The sequence below is a fragment of the Hypanus sabinus genome, chromosome 5 (genome assembly GCF_030144855.1).
Source record: "Hypanus sabinus isolate sHypSab1 chromosome 5, sHypSab1.hap1, whole genome shotgun sequence".
Taxonomy (NCBI): domain Eukaryota; kingdom Metazoa; phylum Chordata; class Chondrichthyes; order Myliobatiformes; family Dasyatidae; genus Hypanus; species Hypanus sabinus.
The window spans coordinates 119,511,952-119,537,998 of NC_082710.1; positions in this window are offsets into that span (position 1 = coordinate 119,511,952).

A 26,047-nucleotide genomic window follows, 5' to 3' on the forward strand; every position below is an offset into this window, starting at 1 on the left:
TAAATTTATTTCAAGTACATATACTGTATGTCACCATACACAACTCTGAGGCTCATTATCTTGGGGGCATACTCAATAAATGTATAAAGGAACCCATGAAAGACTGCATCAGCTTTGGCATCAACCTGTGTGCAAAAGACAACAATCTGAAAATACAAAAAGAAAGAAATAACAATAATTAATAAATTAAATATCAAGAATGTGACATGAAGAGTCCTTGAAAGTGAGTCCAGAGTTCGTGAGAACATTTCAACGATGGGGCAAGTGAAGTTGAATGAAGTTGAACCCTTTGGTTCAAGATGTTGATGACTGAGGAGTAATAACTGTTCCCAAACCTGGTGGTGTGAGTCCTAAGGCTCCTACACCTTCGTTCTGATGGCAGCAGTGAGAAGAGCATGACCTAGGTGGTGGGGATTCCTGACAATGGATCCTACTTTCCTGCGTCAAATTCCGTGGTGAGGAATGTTTACCTGTGATGGACTCAGCTATAGACACTACTTTTTGAAGGATTTTCCATTCAAAGGCTTTGGTGTTTCCATATCAGGCTGCGATTCAGCCAGTCAGTATACACACTGTCCACCAGGCAGAAGCAAATTTCTCACTTTCAAGCTGAGTTTGAAATGTTATCATGCAATGAATACACTTTAAAATCATTATTTAACCCCAAGGTTAAAGAATGGAGTGGCTGTTTGGGAAATCAAGAAGAAAAGAATATTATGATAATTATTACACTGCAAACAAAATGAATGTGTATATGACTCGCAGCACATGGAACAAGCAGCGAAGCAAATGAGTCTTCAACTGATGGTAGTGGCCTTCTTCATATGGGTCATCTACACAAAATGGTCAGAGACATGCCTGGAGGGATCCTGATGCAAATTAATTAACTTATCACAGGCACATGAAAACACACAGTAAGATTCGTCATTTGCATTAATAACTGACACAACCGAAGGATGTGCTGGGGATAGCCTACAAGTGTCACTACACATTCTGGTGCCAACATAGCTTCCCCACAATGTTCAGCAGAGCAACACAAGAAACAACAACAACAAACTAACAAGGGGAACTGAAAAAAAAAACAGAAAAACAAGCCTCTTTCATCCCACTGACACATTCGGACTCTCCTCCAACTCTCGAATAGGCCAGCTCCATGTCTTCAGTGACCTCACGGACTTGTAGGTATTGAGCTTCTGACTCCCCCTATGAACTTGCATTCTCACAGACCTAGAGCTTTAGCCATCTTTCCTCAACATCTGGGCTTGCCAGCTTTACTTGTCAACCTTTGATTTTCATTATTGTCCAGGATTGCCCAGACCCACTGACTCTCTAACCTAGGGGGTCACCAGCATTTGTGCCTCCTGCCCGCATGGGCTTCCAATCCCTGGACCCACCGACTTGGGAAGATTCACTGACCTGGGTGAGGGTTGAGTTACCAGCCCCCTTGCTCACTGATTTTCATTCAAAGAGCTTGCTGGCCTGACATCCATCAATGGAACTCCTTCATTACATGTCCATGTCACTGGCCAGCGAAAGTGAAGCACTTAGACTCCAGCCTGATCTCTAACTCTTCCCACATCAATATCATCAAATCCTAACCTGACTTTCAACTTCCCTCCCTGTCCCCATAGATATCCCTATGAACCTAAAAAAAAACAACTAGCTTTGAACCATGAAGGCAGATTACTACACGTTCCTGGCTTAACTTGGGAAGATTTCTCTGAACACTTTGCCTTTCCTTTAATAACCTACATAGCTTCTGGAGTGTAACACTAAGCAAAAGAATATTAATGACACCATCCCCAAGCCTTCCTCATTTCTGCTTTACAGGAGTAAGGCTTGCTTTTGAGTATACACAGTGTTGTACCAATGACTTCTGCAGAGAATGCCTAACTGTACTCTGAGGGCAATGCTGAAACAATAAAGATGGCTCTAAGTATGATTGCAAGTCTGAGTTTCCAATATTTATGTCTAATTATGTATCCTAAATAAGAAACCTCATTTTGGAGATGGTTACTCATAGGACAAAACAGTTATCAAGGCAAAAGACTAAAAAATGAAGGAAATCTAGTGGGGATATTTTAATACCACTGAGCTTATTAACTTGGGTTTTGTGATGGTTGTTAAAATCATTGAAAATATCAATATACTTCAAAGCATAATTCAGCTGTTATATTTGGCTCAATGTTTTTTCAGTACTCATATGTAACCATGTCTATCCTGAAGTTAGAGGAGATAGATAACTGATGACAAATTTTAATGAAGCAATTTGAATCAGGGTTTCTGTGAAGTTCAATTTAATGTGCTGAAAATTGCTTAGTTTCCTTAACCTGCTCTCAAGCCAAAGGTGATGACGTTGAATAGCATCTATGAAAACCATTAAAAATCATGCAAATGGACATCAAAAAGTATTCAATTCAACCTACTGCCATCTTACTTGTCACTGGGAAAGTTTTGATGAGAATACTAGAAAGGATAATCTCTGCATTTGAAACACGAGAAATTCTGCAGATGCTGGAAATCCAGATCAACACATAAAAAATGTTGGAGGAACTCAGAAGGTCAAGCAGCATCGATGGAAATAAACAGACAGTTGACACTTCAGGCCAAAACCCTTCTTCAGATTTTAACAACCATTCAAAACCCAAGCTAATAATCTCAATGGTATTAAAAGTTCCCTGTTAGATTTCCTATTTTTTTTAGTCTTTTACTATGATAACTGTTTTGTCTTTTGAGTAACCACCTTTGAAATGAAATTTCTTATTTAGGATACATAATTAGACATAACGTTGGAAACTCAGACTTGCACTCATAATTAGAGCACAATTATTCCATCCTTTAAAATAAATAATAGAAATATAAGGGCTGTCATAACTAAACAGATGATTTATAACCCAACATCAATACTCAAAGGCAATCACTGAAGAGTAACTATCATGCCAGGGGCTTACAAAATTTAATTTGTTTCATCTTGGTATCTCAGTTTTTGTAGAGCATCCTTATCAGCATCTCAATATTTGCAGAATACAGTAGATTGAAAAGCTTGAAACCTCTTGACCTCAGGGGACAATCATCTGTTGCCCTCATCTGTTACGGCACAGGGATCTCTTCAAGCAGCCACAGGGGAAATCACAGGAGTCAGTCAGTTTGCTCTCTTGACCTTTGGAAAGCTGACAAGTTCTTTTTTGCACAATAAAAAAATGACAGTTTGCAAAATATATTGACTTTTTTTTGTAAGCTAAGGAGAATGTAGAAAAAAAGAACATCTGGGAATGTGTGAATTCTCAAGCAAACCATGTCATCTTCCAGACACAACACAGAAGCATTAGGACAGTATCCTTGTGCTGAAGGCTAGCTAATGTAATGAATTTTGCCAGTAATATAACATTTTTTAATTCATGAGATAAATGCTTTGTAAATCCCTTTATAAATAATTGGTGTTACTGGATGTATCCAATGCAAAAGTAATAAACGGAAAAGCCAACATCCTTCCTTTTATATGTATCTAAAATAGATCTTTATTTACTTCCAAAACAATTTCTGTAAGTAGTTGACTTAAAGTCTGCCTCTCTTGGCATCTTTAATCTGCTCTCATTAATTGAAACCCATATCTTTCCGCTATTTACTCATTGAATTTACCAAACTAAAAATTCATATAGTTTAGATTGGGTCACATAAACAAATCCTCTAAGCTGAGTATTAATTCTTGTCATAAATAACGACCATCTTGAATATTGATTTTATTATCTATTGTATGTCAACATTTCCTTCTATTTTGCTGAACAGTTTTATTCATTCATTATGCATCGGAGAATGCATTGGTGAGATCCTCTTTCTCCTCCCAAGACCAACATCTATACATTGCTTAATTTCCTGTCTCCTGCACAATTACATCCCACTGAACCCGAGTTCTTTTTTTTTGAAGATAAAGCTAAAATTAATTTCTGAGACACACTTGTATTGAACTATTTTCTGTTACAGAATGAAGGGGGCATCACAGTTGATGCAAACACAAATAAAAACTACTGAAAGCTATGGTGCTGTTTTATTCTTCCAGTTGTAGATTTTTTTTTTAATTATTGGATTGTGGGATTTATTGGCAACACTGTCTTTTATCTTCTCTCTCCAGCTGAGGTAGTAATAGCTGTCTTCTTAAATGAATATATTCCTTGCACAGTTTGACATAACTGGGTAATTTGCTGGGTCACTACTGTGGAGGGGGGTGCTGGTAAGAGTCAAGTTTGTTGAGTCAGGAGTCAAAATCAAGAAGTCTAAAGAGGTCAGAAACATTGAACTGTTGCAATGAAGGTGACAAAGACAATTAGAGCAAGGGAAATTTATAGAAGTATATCCCGTAAATTCTTGATTTTTCTGCCCTTTTCATCTCAGATTTTTAACATAATAAATTGCTTATTTGGCTCAAATTAGAATTTGCAAGCAAATTTTATCATGCCATCTATTGCAATGAATACACGTAATCAAGTATTGTGGTCTATCATGAAATTATCAATGATTGTAGATTATTTTGTGTACCATGTATTTCATATAATTTAATTATAAACCCATTTTCAAAATAATGTAATTTATTTTATGTTTCTGGCTGCAATAGTAGTATTTTGTGGTTAAAGGTCAAAATTTACCACTGCACAGAATTTGTCAAAAATATGCTTTTATAGTTAAAACATAGAACATAGAAAAACTACAGCACAGTACAGGCCCTTCAGCCCACAAAGCTATGCCAAACATGTCCTTACTTTAGAAATTACCTCAGGTTATCCATAGCCCTCTATTTTTCTAAGCTCTATGTACCTATCCAAGATCCTCTTAAAAGACCCTATTGTATCCACCTCCACCACCATCGCTGGCAGCCCATTCCACGCACTCACCACTCTCTGTGTAAAAAACTTACCCCTGACATCTCCTCTCTACCTACTTCCAAGCACCTTAATACTGTCTTCTCTCATGTTAGCCATTTCAGCCCTGGGAGAAAGCTTCTGACTATCAACATGATCAATGCTTCTCGTCATCTGATGCACCTTGATCAGGTCACCTCTCATCCTACATCGCTCCAAGGAGAAAAGGCTAAGTTCACTCAACCTATTCTCATAAGGCATGCTCACCAATCCAGGCAACATCCTTGTAAATCTCCTCTGCACCTTTTCTACAGTTTCTACATTCTTCCTGTAGTGAGGTGACCAGAACTGAGAACAGTACTCCAATTGGGGTCTGACCAGGGTCCTATATAGCTGTAGCATTACTTCTCAGCTCTTGAACTCAATCCCAGAATTGATGAAGGCCAAAACACCATATGTCTTCTTAACCACACAGTCAACCTGCTCAGCAGCTTTGAGTGTCCTAAATTATGCCAAAATTCTTCAGAATAATAAGGATAACATGGAATATTCAAGCTCTGGCTTTGCCTTACTGCAATTTTTTGAAGTCCCAGAACACAATATGACTCAGACTGAAGGGCCAGATTGTTATAATCTTGCCAATAACATAATTTGGCCGATGCAGTGTGTATTATGTTTGGCACTATTCAAATTCTAGTTATGTTATAACCATATAACCGTATAACAATCACAGCACGGAAACAGGCCATCTCGGCCCTCCTAGTCCATGCCAAACTCTTAATCTCACCTAGTCCCACCTACCCGCACTCAGCCCATAACCCTCCACTCCTTTCCTGTCCATATACCTATCTAATTTTACCTTAAATGACACAACTGAACTGGCCTCTACTACTTCTAGAGGAAGCTCATTCCACACAGCTATCACTCTCTGAGTAAAGAAATACCCCCTCATGTTTCCCTTAAACTTCTGCCCCCTAACTCTCAAATCATGTCCTCTCGTTTGAATCTCCCCTACTCTCAACGGAAACAGCCTATTCACGTCAACTCTATCTATCCCTCTCAAAATTTTAAATACCTCGATCAAATCTCCCCTCAACCTTCTACGCTCCAATAAATACAGACCTAACTTGTTCAACCTTTCTCTGTAACTTAAGTGCTGAAACCCAGGTAACATCCTAGTAAATCGTCTCTGCACTCTCTCTAATTTATTGATATCTTTCCTATAATTCGGTGACCAGAACTGTACACAATATTCCAAATTTGGCCTTACCAATGTCTTGTACAATTTTAACATTACATTCCAACTTCTGTACTCAATGCTTTGATTTATAAAGGCCAGCAATCCAAAAGCCTTCTTCACCACCCTATCTACATGAGACTCCACCTTCAGGGAACTATGCACTGTTATTCCTAGATCTCTCTGTTCCACTGCATTCCTCAATGCCCTACCATTTACCCTGTATGTTCTATTTGGATTATTCCTGCCAAAATGTAGAACCTGACACTTCTCAGCATTAAACTCCATCTGCCAACATTCAGCCCATTCTTCTAACCAGCATAAATCTCCCTGCAAGCTTTGAAAACCCACCTCATTATCCACAACACCTCCTACCTTAGTATCATCGGCATACTTACTAATCCAATTTACCACCCCATCATCCAGATCATTTATGTATATTACAAACAACACTGGGCCCAAAGCAGATCCCTGAGGCACCCCGCTAGTCACCAGCCTCCATCCCGATAAACAATTATCCATCACTACTCTCTGGCATCTCCCATCTAGCCACTGTTGAATCCATTTTATTACTCCAGCATTAATACCTAACGACTGAACCTTCTTAACTAACCTTCCAAGTGGAACTTTGTCAAAGGCTTTGCTGAAGTCCACATAGACTACATCCACTGCCTTACCCTCGTCAACATTCCTCGTAACTTCTTCAAAAAATTCAGTAAGGTTTGTCAAACATGACCTTCCACGCACAGATCCATGCTGGCTACTCCTAATCAGATCCTGTCTATCCAGATAATTATTAATACTATCTCTAAGAATACTTTCCATTAATTTACCCACCACTGATGTCAAACTGACAGGTCTATAATTGCTAGGCTTACTTCTAGAACCCTTTTTAAACAATGGAACCACATGAGCAATACGCCAATCCTCTGGCACAATCCCCGTTTCTAATGACATCTTAAAGATCTCCGTCAGAGCTCCTGCTAATTCTACACAAACTTCCCTCAAGGTCCTGGGGAATATCCTGTCAGGACCCGGAGATTTATCCACTTTTAAATTCCTTAAAAGTGCCAGTACTTCCACCTCTTTAATTGTCATAGGTTCCATAACTTCCTTACTTGTTTCCCACACCTTACACAATTCAATATCCTTCTCCTTAGTGAATACCAAAGAGAAGAAGTCGTTCAAAATCTCTCCTATCTCCCTCGGCTCCACACATAGCTGACCACTCTGATTCTCTAAGAGGCCAATTTTATCCCTTACTATCCTCTTGCTTTTAATATAACTGTAGAAACCTTTCGGATTTACTTTCACCTTATTTGCCAAACCAACCTTGTATCTTCTTTTAGCTTTTCTAATCTCTTTCTTAAGATTCCTTTTACATTCTTTATATTCCTCGAGCAATTCCTTTACTCCATGCTGCCTATATCTATTGTAGACATCCCTCTTTTTCCGAACCAAATTTCTAATATCCCTTGAAAACCATGGTGCTTTCAAACCTTTAACCTTTCCTTTCAACCTAACAGAAACATAAAGATTCTGTACCCTCATAATTTCACCCTTAAATGACCTCCATTTCTTTATTACATCCTTCCCATAAAACAACTTGACGGAATCCACTAAATCCCTTCGCATCTCCTCAAAGTTAGCCTTTCTCCAATCAAAAATCTCAACTCTAGGTCCTGTCCTGTCCTTCTCCATAATTATATTGAAGCTAATGCTATTGTGATCACTGGACCCGAAGTGCTCCCCAACACATACATCTGTCAGCTGACCTTTCGCATTCCCTAACAGGAGATCCAACATTGCCCCATCTCTAGTCGGTACTTCTATGTATTTTTGCAAAAAACTATCCTGCACGCATTTCACAAACTCTAAACCATTCAGCCCTTTTACAGAATGAGCTTCCCAGTCTACATGTGGACAAGTAAAATCTCCCACAATCACCACCTTGTGTTTACTACAAATATCTGCTATCTCCTTACACATTTGCTCTTCCAACTCACGCTCCCCATTAGGTGGCCTATAATACACTCCTATCAGTGTTACTACACCCTTCCCATTCCTCAATTCCACCCAAATAGCCTCCCTAGAGGAGCTCTCTTCATAAAACTCATACTTAGATTATTTTGAGGTCATAAAACCATACAGCATGGTCTTTTGACCAAACTAGTCCATTTCAACCAAATGCCCATCCAAGCCAGTCCCATTTGCCTGGCAGCAAGGATGCGACAAACATGGTCAAGCACAAGCAACAGATGGCCTCCAGAAAGATACTGAGACATTGTTGTTGTGGCACCATTCAACGAGATTTTCAACCTCCCTCCTATATCCAAAGATCAGATTGTAAAAGCATATCATTCTCTTCCATCTGATCAATTGTTTGCTGTAGCCAAATAAAAAAGGAAGGACAATCTAAATGCCTTAACATGTTGCTATGCAGAGAGATCTTAGGGTCCAATTTCATAGGTCCAGTCAATAGGGAAGTTAAGAAAGCTTATGGAACACTTGCTTTTATTAGTTGAGGAAATGAATTCAAACATCAAGTGGTTATGTTGCAACTTTATAAAGCTCTAATTAGGCCACATCTGGAGTATTGCATATAGTTCTTGTTATGTCACTATAGGAAGGATGTTGAAGCTTTGAAGAGGGTGTAGAGAGGTTTACCAGGATGTTTCCTGATTTTGAGAGTGTGTGCTATCAGGAGAGGCTGGATAAACTTGAGTTGTTTTCTCTGGAGTTCCTCTGAGGAGAGATCTGTTGAGATTTGTGAGAGGCATGGATAGAGTAAACAAGGAGTATCTCCTTCCCAGGGTAGAAATGCCTAATGCCAGAGGGCATGCAGAAGAGGTAGGTTCAAGGAGGATGTGAAACGTAAATTTTTTACTCCGAGAATGGTGGATTCCTGAATTGCGCTCTCTGGTACAATGGTAGAGGCAAATACTTTAGATAGAGGTTTTTAAGAGACGTTTAAATTGGCACATGAATATGAAGAAGATGGAGGGTGATGGAGCGATTAGTTTTTGATTTTTTTTTAAATTTACCCTTTTAGCTGGTTCATCACATTGTGAATCAAAGAGCCCGTTGCTGTGCTATACTGTTCTGTGATCTATATGCACATTGCAATAGAATGATAGATAATATTGAGTAAACCTACCCATTGTATGTGACCTGTAAACAAACAATGATGAATTTATGTATTTACAAAACAAACAAACCATGAAACCAAACTTTTTGTAATTAATGCACTTTACATTTGCAATTAAGAAAAAATAGATCTAATGTGATGGTAATGTATCTCCTAAGCTTCAGGAAAATAATAACTTCTGTTCAAGAATTTTCTATATTATTTTAACTCTTTGCAGCCATTATTAAAAAGTCATAAAAAGTTTCAGCAAATCAGGTAATAACAGATAAAAGAAGTTTGGCTTTCAACATCTGGCTTTTTTTAGAAAAGCAATCCATTCAGTTCCTCATTTTTTTTCTCTGTATCAGGGTTCCTTTTCTCTCCTTTGTGTATTTATCCAAATTCAGTTTGAAGAAATCAGAATCCAAAGCCCAATTAGGCAGAACATTCCAAATCCCAATGATTAATTGGGTAAAATGGTTTATTTCAAGTCATGTCTGAACCTTAAAGCACACACCTTACATTTTTTTTCTTTCCGATCATTGATATATCAGTCTTTGAAAGTAATTGAACTTAATTTCTTCATCCAAATCCTTCTTGACTGTAAACATTTCTATCAAATCCCCTCATAGCCTTCTCTGCCTTAAAGATGTAATTGCTAGTTTTATCAGTCTGTCCATTTACCTGTGATCCCTAATCCCTGCTATCGTAGTTAATCTCTTCAAGAATGAATTTAAACGCATGGGGACAGGCCCCTTCAGCCCAGTATGCCTGTGCCAACCACCATGCAATTCTAAAGTAATCCCATTGTTACACACATAGGTTTTTTGACCAAAGAAAAAATAGCTGGGATTGCATAGCACTTTCGTGCAAGGGTGTTTATTCGGTGCGTCAAAAATCCAACTTACAAAAATTTTGCAAAATTTGCCAAAGAAAACTGGCAATATTTACAAAAAGATATCTACCAGAAACACAACATTAGTTTCATAATTATACTTGGCCAGTGTGAACTCCTGGCAGCTCAATCTCTCTCTCTCTCTCCCCTCCACTGAGAACAAATTGTCCTGTTTATTAGACGCCAGGACATATCCTCTTTGATTACCCATGAAGTAAACTTAAGACTACACACAAATCAAAATATGATGCACCCCACAATGTAATTACAATATTACAAAATAAACAGAAGTATCTACCTTAAATACAGTGCACAAATCATGCACATCATTTACATATCCCCATTGCTAAAGAAATTGAATATAACCAGCACGTATGGCAGGGAAGGCATTACAAAGCCAAACTCATTATGAGAATATTGCAGGGGGAGGACATTGTGTGACTAGGCATAGCTCAAATACCATCTATAAATTTGCTGATGGTACAACCATTGTTGGTAGAATCTCAGATGGATAAGAGAGAGCATACAGGAGCAAGATATACCAGCCAGTGGAGTGGCGTCACAGCGACAACCTTGCACTCAATGTCAGGAAGACAATAGAGTTGATTGTGGACCAGGAAGGACAAGATGAGCAATCACAAAGCAATCCTCATTGAGGGATCAGAAGTGGACAGAGTGAGCAATTTTAAGTTCCTGGGTATCAAAATCTCAGAGGACCTAACCTGGTCCCAGCATATCAATGCAGCTATGAGGAAGGCAAGGCAGCAGATATAGATCATTAGGAATTTGCAGAGGTTAGGTTTGTCACTTAAAACACTCAAAAACTTCTATAAATGTATCGTGGAGAGCATTCTGACAGGCTGCATCTGGTATGCCGGGCTGCACAGGACCGAAAGAAGGTACAAAAAAAGTTGTAAAATTAGTCAGCTCCATCTTGGGTACTAGCCTCCATAGTATCCAAACAGTCTTCAAGGAGCGGTGCCTCAGAAAGGCAACGTCCATTATTAAGGACCTACATCACCCAGGGCATGCCCTGTTTTCATTGTTACCGTCAGGAAGAAGGTACAGAACCCTGAAGGCATTCTTAGCGATTCTTCCCCTCTACCAAATGATTACTAAATGGACATTGAATCCATGAACACTACCTCCCTTTTTATTTAAATGTATATTACCGTATAATCCGGGGTATAAGCTGATCAGAGTATAAGCCGACCCCCATTTTCAAGGTTAAAAAAGTGATTTTTTTTTCATGTTACCTTTGCCTTTTAGCCGACCCCTTTTGTAGAGGTTTTTGATTTAACCAGAAACAATCACAAGATCTCACATGCCAGTACTCAGCTTTGCCGGATCCCGACGCTGGAGATTTTGTCAACTAGTACCTGCTAAGAAAACAGGCCTACACATTGTAAAGCATTAAAGGCAAATTCTAAATAAATAAATCAGGGAGAGAAATTTTTGATTAGGTCTCCAATGGAAAAGAATCCTCTGAAATGTAACCCCCGTGAAACCATTTAGCGCCCATCGTAATCTTGTTAAAACATAACACGGGGTGGCAGGATCAGTATGTGTACTCAGTATTGAGTTTGAACATAGAACATAGAATAATACAGCACAGTACAGGCTCTTTGGCCCACAATGTTGTGCCGACCCTCAAACCCTGCCTCCCATATAACAACCCACCTTAAATTCCTCCATATACCTGTCTAATAGTCTCTTAAACTTCACTAGTTTGCGACCATCACGTACAAGAGATCAAAACAAATATGATATGCTGCTGGCTTCAAGCTGACAGTTGTTGATTTTGCTAAATGAACAAATAATTCTGCAGCTGCTAAAAAGTTTAGTGTAAACGAAAGGGAGTGAGAGAGTGGAGAAAGTCAGAGGACACGCTGAGGGAAATGCCAAAGGTGAAATGTGCAAACCGCGGGAAAACATGCCAGTGTCCAGAACTGGAAGAAAAAGTTTTAGAGTGGTGAATCACCAGCACTTGTCTGGATACATTGTTACCAGAGAAATGATTGGAGTTCAAGTGTTGAAATGGGACAAAAAACACTGTGAGGTCAGCAAAAATTTCAAAACTACGTGAAGTTGGTGCACCTAATTTATGAATAGGAGTGATCTTGTGTTGAGACAAGAAATAAAGATTGCTCAGAAAATTCCTGTAGAGTGTTGTTTACGTTCAAGAACGCTGCTGGATGGATGAAGCAGGTTGCTTGAAGTGGGTTGAAGAGGTGTGGCGTCGATGTCCCGAAGGTTTCGGGAAGGAAAAGTCGCTACTTGTCTGGGACATGTTCAAAGCGCACTTGTCAGGTGAGACAAAAACAGCATTGAAAGCTGAAAATACAGACATTGCAGTCATCCCTGGTGGGTTGATGTCTGTGCTTCAGCCACTAGATGTGAGTTTAAAAAAACCAAAGAATTCATGCGTCGACAGTGGAACCAATTTGACTTAAAAACAGCCAATAAATACTACCTGTCTTCTGTGTATTTGTTTTTCCAAAGTTGACATCCTCTGTATAAGCTGACCCCCTGATATTAGGACCAAAATTTAGTTCCAAATTTTCGGTTTATACACCGGAATTTACGTTATTTGTTTTCGCAAAAAATTCTTTTTTTTTCTCTTTCTATAATAATACGTATTGCATTGTAGCGCTGCTGCTAAGTTATCAAATTTCACAACACATGCCAGAATCTGGTTAAAGTGCAGACACTCAAAGCAACAACAGCAGAATGACGTGGTAATGTACGTACAAACGTTTGTAAATATGTAAATGTGTATTTACACGGAGTGCATTAACGAGTGCTCTCCATCACGCCAACCAGTTTGCACATGGATCCTGTCTGTTTACGTGTCTTTTCGATGCCTCTTAAATATTGCTGTTGATTTTGCTTCTACCACCTCATCTGGCAGAGTGTTTCAGACACAAACCACGCCCTACGTACAAAACTTGCTTTGCAAATGTTCCATGAAACTTCCCCCTCTTACTCCAAACCTATGCTCTTGAAATATTTGATACATCCACACTATTGACAAAGGGACTCAATATCTATAACTATGCATTTCATAATTTTATATACTCGCAGATTATAACATTCCACATTGGATTTCAGGCTGTATACTGTATATATTCTCTGCTATTAAATTGAACCATTGAACCATTGCATCAGGTCACGCCTTAGCTTCCGTACAATCATCTGAGTTGAAATAGTCTGAGTTCATTGAACTTCTCCTTACAGTTAGATTCTGAGGAATCTCTTCACTACTTCTCAAAAACCTCTAAACCTGAAGTACTGTACATTTTTATGCCATGGACCCCCACCAAGGGGTCTGTGGACCACAGTTTGGGAATCCCCACTCTTCATCCTTCCTATTGTTGGGTGTCAAGCAGGCACACAATTCTCCAAATGTGGCCCAACTAAATTTATAGCCAGCTGCAATGGGACATCTCAAATTAGAATAGGATAACTTGCCTTGCATCATAATTTTCAATCAATAAGGATCATCTTACATTTACTTGCAAACAATTTTATCTAATATTAATCACCTATCCCAACTGCCTGTCAAAATACTCCTGACATCTTTAAACTTCTTTCTTCTATTTTGACATACTTTCATCCTTGAATGCAACTGCTAATTTTGAAATTGTTTCTTGTACTGTATACTAAGAATATGTGGATAATAGTGGAAAAAGATAAATTACAGCTGGTCTAAAGAGAAGTGCTGCATACTTCCCTCTAGCCTGAGATGACTTGGACAAAAACAATATCCACTTCAGGCCTGCTCTTTACTGATTACACCTCAGAGTTCAAAACAACTATACCCTCAATTCCAATCAGCACTCTCCAAAACCTGGGACTCTGTATCTTCCTCTGCAACTGGATACTCAACCTCCTCAACAGGAAACCACAGTCAGTGCGGATCATAAATAACATATCCTCCATGCTGACAATCAACACTGGCACACCTCAAGGATGTGAATTTAGACCACTGCTCTTCTTTCTCTACACCCACAACTATATGGCTAGGTACAGCTCAAAAACCAATGGTTGACAGAATTTCAGATGATGAAGAGGAGGTGTACCGGAGTGAGATAGATCAGCTGGTTGAGTGGTGTTACAACAATAACCTTGTACGCAATGTCAGTAAGACCAAGGAATTGATAGTGAACTTCAGGAAGGGGAAGACAAGGGAGCACACAACAGTCCACATCAAGGAGCAGCAGTGAAAGATCCAGCAGTTTCAAGTTTCTGGGTGTTAACATCTCTGAGGATCTATCCTGGCTCTGACATATTGATGCAATTACAAAGAGGGCACAACAGCAACTATATTTCATTAGGATTTTGAGGAGATTTGCTATGTCACCAAAGACTTCTGCAAGTTTATATAGAAGTTTTATTAAGTGTATTCTAACTGGTTGCATCACCATCTGGTATAGAGGCACTACAACACAGGATCAGAAAAATCTGCAAAAAGACGCACACTCTGTCAGTTCTGTTGTGGGCACTAGTCTCCCCAGCATCCAGGACACCTTCAAAAGGCAATGCCTCAAAATGGCAGCATCCATCTTTGAGGACTCCCATCTCCCTGGAAACAATCCCCTTTTCACATTGCTACCATCAAGTGGAAGTACAAGAGCCTGAAGGCACACACTCAATATTTAGTAACAGATTCTTTCCCAACAGATTTCTGAATGGACAATATTTTTTTGCTCTCCTTTTGCACAAATATTTTAATTTAATTTTGAATATATATTTCTTATTGTATCATAGATTTTTAAAAATTATTATGTATTGCAATGCACTGCTGCCACAAATTTCAAGATGTATGCCAGTGATATTAAACCTGATTCTGATTCTAAGAAGAATTTATTCAGGGCAATTCCTTGAACCACATTTTCATAAAAGCTTCAAAAAAAAAGTTGTTCTTTACTGTATACCTTGGATTACCCCACACCTCAGGGAGAAATTTGAGGCCAAAGGACCATTTTACTTGTGTTATGCATCCTAGAGATGAAGTGTAGAGTGGTAGCTGGTATGAAAGTAAAACCTGGAAACTGTTCTGGCAATTTTTGCATCCACCAAAACTATGATCTGTACTCAGAACAATGGGTGGGTGGTGTTTTTTTTTCTGTGCCATCAGAATGACTTAATGCCTTTGACATTCAGAAACATTTCCAAATTATTAAATATAATGTGAATACTTCCATCAAATTTGAAATTTTATTATGTATACACATTGTAAAGCAAAACATTGCTTTGATTCTACAGGACCTTGGGAATGTCAAGACAGCAGAGAAAAGGAAATATAAGGAAATGAGTTATTTATGCCTTATTAAATATTTCAAAGAGCTTGCCAATGTATTAGCTAATCTCACGATCATCCACTTTTCGATATGCCAAGGACACAGCCTGGAAGTATAGCTTGCCTTTAGGATGCCAGATTTTCATGGCTCTGGAGACGGGCTGATTCCAGTCCAGTGCTGCCACTGGAAATGTTTTGGAAGTACACAGAAGGATGAAAGCAGTGAGCTGGCTGTTGGCTGTGTGCCCAGAGACCCAAGATCTTTGGGCACAGAGCTTGGAAAAAGTGATGCAACAGACTTTTAACACCATAAGTCAGTGAGTTGCTTTGTTATGTCTCCCCTCTCACTGTGAAATGGGGACATCTCTTTTTCCCTTATTAGGGAGAGAGAGAGAGAGAGAGAGAGAGAGAGAGAGAGAGAGAGAGAGAGAGAGAGAGCTAGTGGTATGTCAAATACTGGGTGAACGAGTAGTCTTTGGGGTACTGCAAGTCTGTGTCTTTGCTGTTGCTTTGCTGCACTGAGTGCTCAGTGGGGGATGCCAATGTCTTTTTGTTGGCTGGGGGGGATCATTGCCTTGCTGCTGATTGTGCATGGGAGGAGGGAGTCTGTGGGGGTGCTTTGGGGTTTTAACATTTAACTGTCACTGATTCTTTGTGGAACTTCTCTGTTTTTGTGGATTTTTATGAAGAAAAAGAATTTTGGGATGTATATTATATACATTTCTCTGACATTAAATGTACTTACTTCCATCTTCGGTAAGTTTTTTGGATAAATGATTGGAACATGTTTTCTCTTTTTCAGTTATTGGATTACCTGTGCCAATAATATTGGGATTCTTCCTATATTTGAAAGACCATTACTGCAATTTTAAACTTCAGCTGGGGAACACCTTCAGTTTGTTAGCCAGTATTCCCAGATAGTATGCAAAATTTAAATCAATAAATGATCTTAAGTATTTAGCCTTTCTTTCCAATGGAGGTAGAAGAGCCTGGAATAAACCTTAATCTTACTTCTGACCCAATTGACCTTCAACATCTACACCAAAGGTAGGGTAATGTAGTATGCCAGTTCATAAATCTCCTCGTTCATGAAATTCATACAAAATAAGGGCTTTTGATTTGGATTCAGTTACTAAAAAATTATGTTACCTATTGATTGTAAGCATAGATAGGAAGGTATTAACATGTGACCTGAGAACTTAAAATAAACTATAAAATATCAAGTTTCTTAATATCTGTAATAAAGCTTAGCTATTAATATGATGCTACCGCAGCATGGGGAGTTAGAGTTCAGAGTTCAACCCAGCATCCTCTGTAAACAAGTTTGCACATTCCTTCCTGTGAGTGTGTGAGGTATCTTTCCAGGTGCTAAGTTTTCCTCCCACAGTCCAGAGACATACCAGTTAGTAGTGTTAGTTGGTCATTGTAAATTGTCCCATGATTAGGCTAGGGTTAAATTGGTGGGTTGCTGGATAGCACGGTTCAAAGACCCAGAAAATCGTGTTCCATGTTGCATCTCTAAACAAAACAAATATATCACTTTGCTGTTTCAGCAAGTAGGAAATGAAGTTTCACACACAAATGTCGGAGGAACTCAGCAGGTTATGTAGAATCCACGGAAAAGAGTAAACAGTCAATGTTTTGGTCTGAGACCCTTCATCAAGACTGGAAAGGAAGGGGAGATGTAGAATTAGGAGGTGGGAGAGGAGGAAGTTTGCTTTGCTTCAAAATGTGAAGGAGGATATTTTCAGATTTCTTTGCAATACTTCCTTATTACTAGACTTCTGGTGTAGCAATCTTTCTCCAACCCAGTCAACTCAAATCTTGTCACCTGAAGATTAACCTAACAGAAATTTGGTTGAGTTCATTGATTCTCCAGGAATTTCAAAGAATTAATGTGACAGTTCCTGAAAACATATGATTTTCTATCATCTTTGAAATAAGTGCAAAGAAAAATGAGAAAATATCTGAAAGCCTAACTTAATTTTGATTATTATTTACATTGAACAGCTTGCATGTTGGACTACCATGCAGCCCATCTTTTAATGGATATTTTTTTCAAATTGTACACAAAAATCCATCATAGTTCATAATACTGCGAGAGTCCCTTGTCCTTGTTAATACTGAATTGGTTTATCTGAGAATTTGGTGAAGCTTCTTACAACGTGTCTGAAAAAATTATTGACAATACATAGAAAATACTGGGATAAATCAATGGAACATGATATTTTCCAGTGGAACATATGCACACTACAACAGATTTAATGAATTATGGTAGTAATTTATGATCAGATTCATCTTTCCATGAAGTATACAAGTGTAAAGCATGGCTTTGTAAATATGCTAATTTAGCATTGATTGCTGTCAGAGGGGATTGATGTTACTTAAGCCTGTATGCTATCTTACAGAACTGAATAGCTGAATTTCTGAGTTAACATTTGTAGTTTTAATTAAATGGCTTTCTTTTAATTTTTATATATAATCAAAATATGTTGTGACCAGCACTTGGGTAAATTTTCTAATATATTAAGAAATAAAGGAGAAGGGGTAAGAAATTTTATCAGAGTCATGGACTCATAGAAAAGTACAGTGTAGAAACTGATCCTTCATCAATCTAGCCCCTGCCAAAACATTTAAATTGTCTACTTCCATTGACCTGCACTGAGACCATAGCCATCCAAATCCATACTATCCATGTACCTATCCAAACTCCTCTTAAACATTGAAATTGAGGTGACATGTACCATTTGCACTGGTGACTTGTTCCACAGTCTTATACTCCTCCAAGTGAAGAACTTTCCCCTCATATTCCTCTTAAACTTCTCACTTTTCACCCTTAACCCTTAATTGTAAGGTTTTATTTCCAGAAACAAGTTTGACCGTTCAGTGCTCACTTGAAGATTTACTAGTTTAACACTTAACATCTCCTGGTAATGAAAGCAAAAGCATTTCACATCTTCATGAGCCAAACGGAGCCAGAGCTTCCAAACTTCCAGTAAGTCTAGAATTACTTCACTTGACAATGCATCTATGGACATCCTATGCTTATTATTTTTCAAATAGCTAAACACCAACAGTTTTGTTTGGAAATACTATCCAATAGGATCCAAATGATCAAAATGAGCATGTTGAAAAGAATGAACATAAAAAATAGTCTTGGGTGCAATTATATTTAAATTAATTCAGTGGTTTCCTTGATTTTGCTTGAGCAGTGTTTAGCTGATTACACATACAATCTTCAATTTAAAAATAACTTTGAACATGGCAAAGCTTCTCATGTGGAATGTAAACATATTTTTTAGTAAAATTTCTGACTCAGAGGTGAGAGTGTTAACAATGGAGTGACATAGTAGTGTAGTTGTTACGGTACTAACAACCCGGGTTCAATTTCCGCTGCTGCCTGTAAGGAGTTTGTACATTCTCTCAGTGCCCATGTTGGTTTCCTCCAGGTGCTCTGATTTCTTCCCATTGTCCAAAGAGGTAGGCGAATTGGTCATTGTAAGTTATCCCATGATTAGGCTAGGATTAAATCAGGGGATTTCTGGGTGGCGTGATTCAAAGAGCCAGAAGAGCCTATTCTGCACTGTATTTCAATAAATAAATACATTTATCACACTTTAAATAATTATAATTTATAGTATTGTAACATTCTGCTGCTGCAAAACAACAAATTTCATGACATATGTCAGTGTTATTAAATCTGATTCTGATTCTGACATTCTACATTAAAATATATGTACAACATTTTCCACTGTCAGCACTTAAGTCAACCATTGGTAATAGTTCAGCACATTTTCCATACTTTTGGAACTCAGTTAAATATCTAAGTTTGTTAGCAGTCAAGAACTGTGAAGACTGATTTAAAATACACAGATAATGTATTTGCATTTTCTGGATTTCCATTATTAATTCCCCCAGTAATTCTTCTATTGGCTAATGCCCACCTTCAGATTTAAAGGTTAAAACAATGTTGATTGTTGCATTATATGGTAATTAACCAGTCCTATTTTGTTAATGTTTAACAATATCACACAGCTGTAAAGTTCAGTGGTGTGGGAAATAATAATTACAAAAGCAACAGAGGTGAGGAAGTGTGGTTAACCTTATGATTCCTATGTTAAAAATCCTAACAAGAGAGAAGTTCTTTGAGGGGATTAAAGGCCAAATGGATGAAAAAGCATGTGTAAGTGATGGGACTTAGAAAAGCCATTCATATGGAGGTGCAATGTTGCACAGAATAAAGCAATACAACAAGTATCAACATCATTGTCCCAATTTTCCGATTTCCCAACCACTCACACAGTAGCCTAGACCTCCATTTTTTCTGGCATTCTCCCCTCACCACATTCTCCACAGCCTTTGTGTGATCTCACGCTTTGCCCTTCCTGAAATCTATCATCTATTCCTTGACCTTTCTGATATCGAGTGCAAGGAAACACTACTCAACCAGGTGATCTATCTTGCTCCTATATGCCTCTTCATCACCATTGGAGATTTTGCTAACAACAGTGGTGTCATCAGAAAATTTATAGATGATATTTGAGCTGTACCTAGCTACACAGCCATGAGTGTGGGGCAATGGGCTACGTACACATCCTTGAGATGCAGCTGTATTGACTGTCAGCAAGGAAGAGAAGTTAATACCAATCCATACTGGCTGTAGTCTCCTATCATCTCTTGAGTCTCCACTGTTTCTTGACATATGTTTCTACATTAAGGATATTAACTGTTTGAGGAATGTATAATTTAACCATTATATTACCTGCATTCCTTTCTTCATGGATGTTTCTCGAACATTTGTTGACATAAGTTCTGTCTTGACATAAAACACAGAATGGTCATCTCTCACCCTGGCTTTACGGTCCTGTATGGACAGGCAGGTAAATTCAGAGGCTAAAAATACTTGTACAAAAGCTAAAACTTACTTTGAACTTTTCTAAGATGTAAAGGCTATTGATAGTTGTTACTACTGTCAGGTTGACGTCTTATATTCTGAGCTTCAATATACTTCTAATTGTTACAAACGATATTTCTTCTTCTTGGGCCCTTAGCTCTCAGTGGAGTATAGGCCATCAATGACATCCTTTTTGGAGTGCATCGATGTTTGTGTAATCTATTGCATCCACTGTACAGCTTCACCAGAACCCTTTTGGCCAGCCTTAAGCATTTCCAGCTCTCACGACAGGAACCGAGGGTTGGACTTTGAGCGGCAATTGACATTTTAGGAAACTAAAGAACGAAGACTAATGTTAATAAGAAATGGCTTGAATTTAAAAAATATAGCTCTGACCATGGTTATAAATATCCTGATTGGATAAAGTTCATCATCTGATTTAATTTTATCTTTGATTTTAATGAGTGAATCAAGATGTTTTCAGTCTGCAAAGATGGTTCTTCAACAGAGATAATTAATTATGTTGTGAACAATAATTCAATGGTCTTAAAATAGTAAAATATTATCCCTTTATTTAAATCCATATGAATGAAACACTCAATTTTTCAAAATAATGAGCAATTAACTTTTTTACTAGTGGAAATTAACAAACTACTGTGGGGGTGTGTGACACTGTGGCCCATTTTTCAGACAATTCAAATGTCATTACAAAAATAAAAAAAAACTCAACAATTACACCCTGCCACATTACTGAACTACCTAATTTACTGCTAAATTGGTACGTTACTTATATAACTGAAATTACATTAAATGTGATTAAAATAACTGGATTATGGGTGCATTTTGGATATCTTTTCTCAAAATATGTGCTGAATCATGTGCTGAGAGATGACTAACGAATCTGGACAAATGCACATTTTGTCATGAATGGCAGCAGTTAACTTACTGGACTAATTTTCTGTGAATAATGAGGACATAGCAGGAAATATGGATATGGCTGCAGGAAATAAAAGGTCTCCATCACAAACAATCTACCACCTAACATACAAATCAAACCTGACTATGTTTAAATCAACATGAAGTTTGACCATTTGTTCAAGGAGGAAGCTACAAGCACAAAAATACAAAAATGTATGTGAATTAAATCACAGAAAAAATATATTGATTATAATTTTATTTTCATTAGAAGAAAATCCAGTCAGTTTGGTTATTTGAAAACACTGTTCCTCCCTAGATTTTAATTTCTGCTTTGTGTTACACTAAGGTTAGGCTTAATCTTCAAGTGTTTAGGATAAAAAATCTAATCATATTTCAACTGCATTTAAATGCTGCTGAATTAAAATGATGTAGAAAATGCACATCCAAGTGAACAACTGAATAACAGTAGACCTTTTCAGCCCACTAGCCTGTTAACATGATGCTCATCATGACTGTTTAAACCCACTATCAATCATATGTTTCACGTTCATTGACAGTTTTGGAAGTTTCAGCAAGTCTACCCTCCTTGGGTATTTAAGGATTTCATTGACTCCTGACTGCCATCCTTAATGACTAACCCCTCATCTTAACATTATGTTTTTTTTTGTTGGAGTCCCTATCAAATAAAATAGTTTCTATTTATTTATCCTATTATCATTTTAAGCATAATAATTAGAGTGCCCACTGAATTTTCTGTCATCAAAATAATACAAGATGATGCATCTCTTCTCTTTCCTCCACCATAATTGAACAGAGTGCTCCATTTAGTAACTTCCTCCTCCTTGTTTTCTAGTCATGTTAATACTTTGTATTAACTCATCATTTATAAGGACATTTCAGCCTATTGAGTCTTTGCTAACTCACTGAAAAATTCTATTTCCCTACAATATTGAGTCTAGAAACCTGTTCTCCCCAAATTCCATTCGACTCTTCCCCAAATACTAATGGCACACTACCGTACTAGGGGCAATTTACAGTGGACAAGTAATCTATTAATCTACATGCCTCTGGGATATGGGAACAAACTGGAACTACCAGGAAGAAAACAACATCCTATCTTCACAGAGACAAAAACTGGAGCCTGGATTGAATTAGGGACATCAGAGATATGAAGCAGCAGATCTGCTAGGGAGCCATTCAATGAGAGTGGGGAGAAGAGAAATGTATTTGGTTATTGGATAATCATGGAAATAGATACAATTCACTGTTGTAAGGTTTGAGAATCCTGAGGGCTGTGTTGTCTGCCTGGGGCCTGAGTTCAGGACACCTCATTTGACTTGCAGAAACTTTTGGAGTGGAAATGGAAAGGTTCAGTTGTTGTGGTCCAGGTTGTACCAACAACATAGGAAAAACAAGAAAAAGGTGCTGCTGAGTGAATTCAAGCAACTAGGGCCTAAATTATAAATGGAAGCAAAAAGGTAATAACTTCTAGATTGTTACCTGAGTCACATGCCAATTTGCAGGGGAATTATTAAGATCAGAGAGCTTAACTGCATGGCTCAGAGATTGATGTGGTAGAAGTAGGTTTGAATTTGTGGGATTTTCAAAGTTCAATGTAAAATTTATAATCAGAGTACATACATGTCACCACATACAACCCTGAGATTCTTTTCCTTGTGGGCATACTTAGCAAATCTAAGGAACAGTAATTGTAAAGAGGATCAATGAAGAACAAACTGTGCAAAAGCAAATATAAATAAATAGCAACAAATAACAAGAGCAAGAAATAACAAGATAAAGAGTCCTTAAAGTGAGGTCATTGGTCATGGAAACACCAGAAACAAAATAAGTGTAGTTATCCCCTTTTGTTCAAGAGCCTGATGGTTGAGGGGAAGTAACTATACTTGAATCTGGTGGTGTGAGTTGTGAGGGACTTGTACCTTCCACCTGATCACACACATGAGAAAAAAAACATGGCCTGCGTGGTGAGGATCTTTGATGATGGATGCTGCTTTTCTACAGCAGTGTTTCATGTAGATGTGCTCAGTGGTTGGGAGGGCTTTGCCCGTGATATACTTGGTCAAATCCACTACTTTTTGTAGGATTTTTCATTCAAAGGCATTTGTGCTCCCATACCAGGCCATAATGCAGCCAGTCAATATACTTTCCACCACCCAGCTATAGAAGTTTGTCAAAGTTTTAGATGTCATGCCATATCTCCACAGACTCCTGAGGAAGTAGAGGTGTTGTTGTGCTTTCTTTGCAATTACATTTATATGATGAGTCCAGGACTGGTCCTCCAAGATTGTGACACCCAGAAGTTTAAAGTTACTGACCTTCTCCACCTCTGATCCTCCAAAGATTACTGGCTCATGGACCTCTGGTTTCACTCTCCTGAAGAATACAATCAGTTCTTTGATCTTGCTGACTTGAGAGGGAAATTTTCAATCTACCTCCTATATGCTGATTCTTTGATAAGTCCCACAGCAGTGGTGTCATCAGTTTAAGCTGAATACTGAGTTGGAGCTGTACATAGCCACTCACAGTTGTAGGTGTAAAGCAAGTAGAGCAGGGGGCTAAGCACACGTTCCTGTGGTGCATCTGTGCTGATGGAGATTGTGGAGGCAATATTTTACCAATCCAAACTGACTGGATTCTACAAATGAGGAAATCCAGGATCCAATTACACAATGGGGTATTGAGGTCCAGGTTTACTGATTAGTTCTGAGGGGATGATGGTATTAAATCCTGAGCTGTAATCAATGAAGAGAATCCTGATGTATGCACCTTTACTCTCCAGATGTTCCAGGGTTGTGTGAAGAGCCAATGAGATGGCATCTGCTGTAGACCTATTGGTTCGATAGGCAAATTGGAGTGGATCCAAGTTGCCACTCAGACAGGAGCTGATATGTTTCAACACCAGCTTCTCAAAACGCTTCATTGATGTGAATGTACGTACCACTGGTCGATAGTCATTGAAGCAGGTTACCGCACTTTTCTTGGGCACCAGTATGATTGAAGCTTTCTTGAAGCAGGTAGCTACCACACTCTCCCAAAGCGAAAGGTTGAAAATCTCCATGAACACAACAGTCTCCAGTAATGGGGAAGGAGAAGGCAATTCTGATGGGATGAGCTCCACCTGAGTCACACTGGTTCCAGTGCTTGGCATGTCACGTAATTAGAGCTACGGTGTACTGAGATGTTAAAACTCTGTTTTAAATCCACATACAAAATTGTATATGGCATTCGTGTCACTGCTTGTTTATCACCTACTAACAAATTTGCAACTCATTTGTCTCTGTTCCAATGCATTTGTTCTTTCACCAGAAGCACTGGCAAGACACACAGTGGTGGGAAATCAGACTGAGGTAAAGGAATTCCTGTGCTGCTATTATGAATGGAGCTTGGGAATTTAACAAACCAATGAGAAGAACACGAGTATATCGCTAAGCCATTATGATCTGTACTGTCAAGGGAAACATGCAGATATTGTGTTTCCATGCATGTGCTGTGTATGTCCTTCCAGAGCTCAGAGTATACAGTTTTGTTTATTGTTGTCAAAGTTAGTAAACCCTAAAAAATGGTGCATTAATGCCAGAAGGACATTAATTATTCAAGATGATTGACGTGTTCACTTTTCTGAAAGGCATTGAACTTCTTGCATGCTATTGGAGCAGTTTTCATCAAGTCAATGTCAGAGCTATCCATCGCACTCCCAACTGAGCTCATTAATTGAATCGGAAGGTGAGACATTAGGTATTGAATATTTAGCTTTTGCTTTGGAGTGTTGGAGAAATTTGAAATGTTTACTAAAATTGAAACAAAAATACAACACACTTTCAACTGGTCAAGTTGCCTCTGTTGAAAGAAAAACAGCTAATATTTCAGGCCCAGGACACTTCATCAGTACTGGGAAAAAGAAAAACAAGCTCATATTAGTAGCAAAGAAGGTGAGGGAGGGAGGGGGTGACAGTAACAAGATGGCCACGTTTTTAAATGAAGGTCAGATTAAGCTTGATTGTGTGTAAAGTGTTGAAGATGTGACATCAGTCATACAAGGGGTGTAGATGCTGCAGTCTGGAGCAAGCAACAGATTGCTAGAATCACAGAGTGTTTCAGAAAGTAACTGTTGATGCAAGTATATAGTCAATATTTTAGATCATGACCCTGTATCATGACTGAATGTAGAAGGACAACAACCAGTATAAAGAGAATAAGAATCAGGTTTATTATCACTGTCATATATGACATAAAATTGGCTGTTTTTCAGCTGCAGTACAGTCTGCATATGTACATAAAATTAGTGTAAATTACAAAATAATCAGTGCATAAAAAGAATAACAAGGTACATTCATGGACCTTTGAGAAATCTGATGGTGATGGTGGGGGGGGGGGGGGAAGCTATTTCTGATTTGCTGAGCGTAGGTCTCCAGCTCTTGTACCTGATCTCACATGGAGGTAATGAGAAGAGGACATAGCTCATATGGTGAGGGTATTTAGTGATGAATGCCATCTTCTTCAGGCACTGCCTCTTGAAGATGTCATTGATAGTGGAGAGGGCTATGCCCATGATAGGGCTGGCTGAGTCTACAACGCTCTGCAGCTTCTTGTGATCCTGTGCCTTGAGTTCCCATTCCAGGTGGAGATACAACCTTTCAGTATGTTCTCTACTATACATCCATAGAAATTTCTAAAAAAAAAAGTCGAATAACATACCAAATCTCCTCAAAATCTTAATGTAATAGAGCCAGTGTCATGCCTGACTTGTGATTGCTCATGGCTCATCATTGAGACAGGGTCTGGGAGGTTATGGGTGGAACC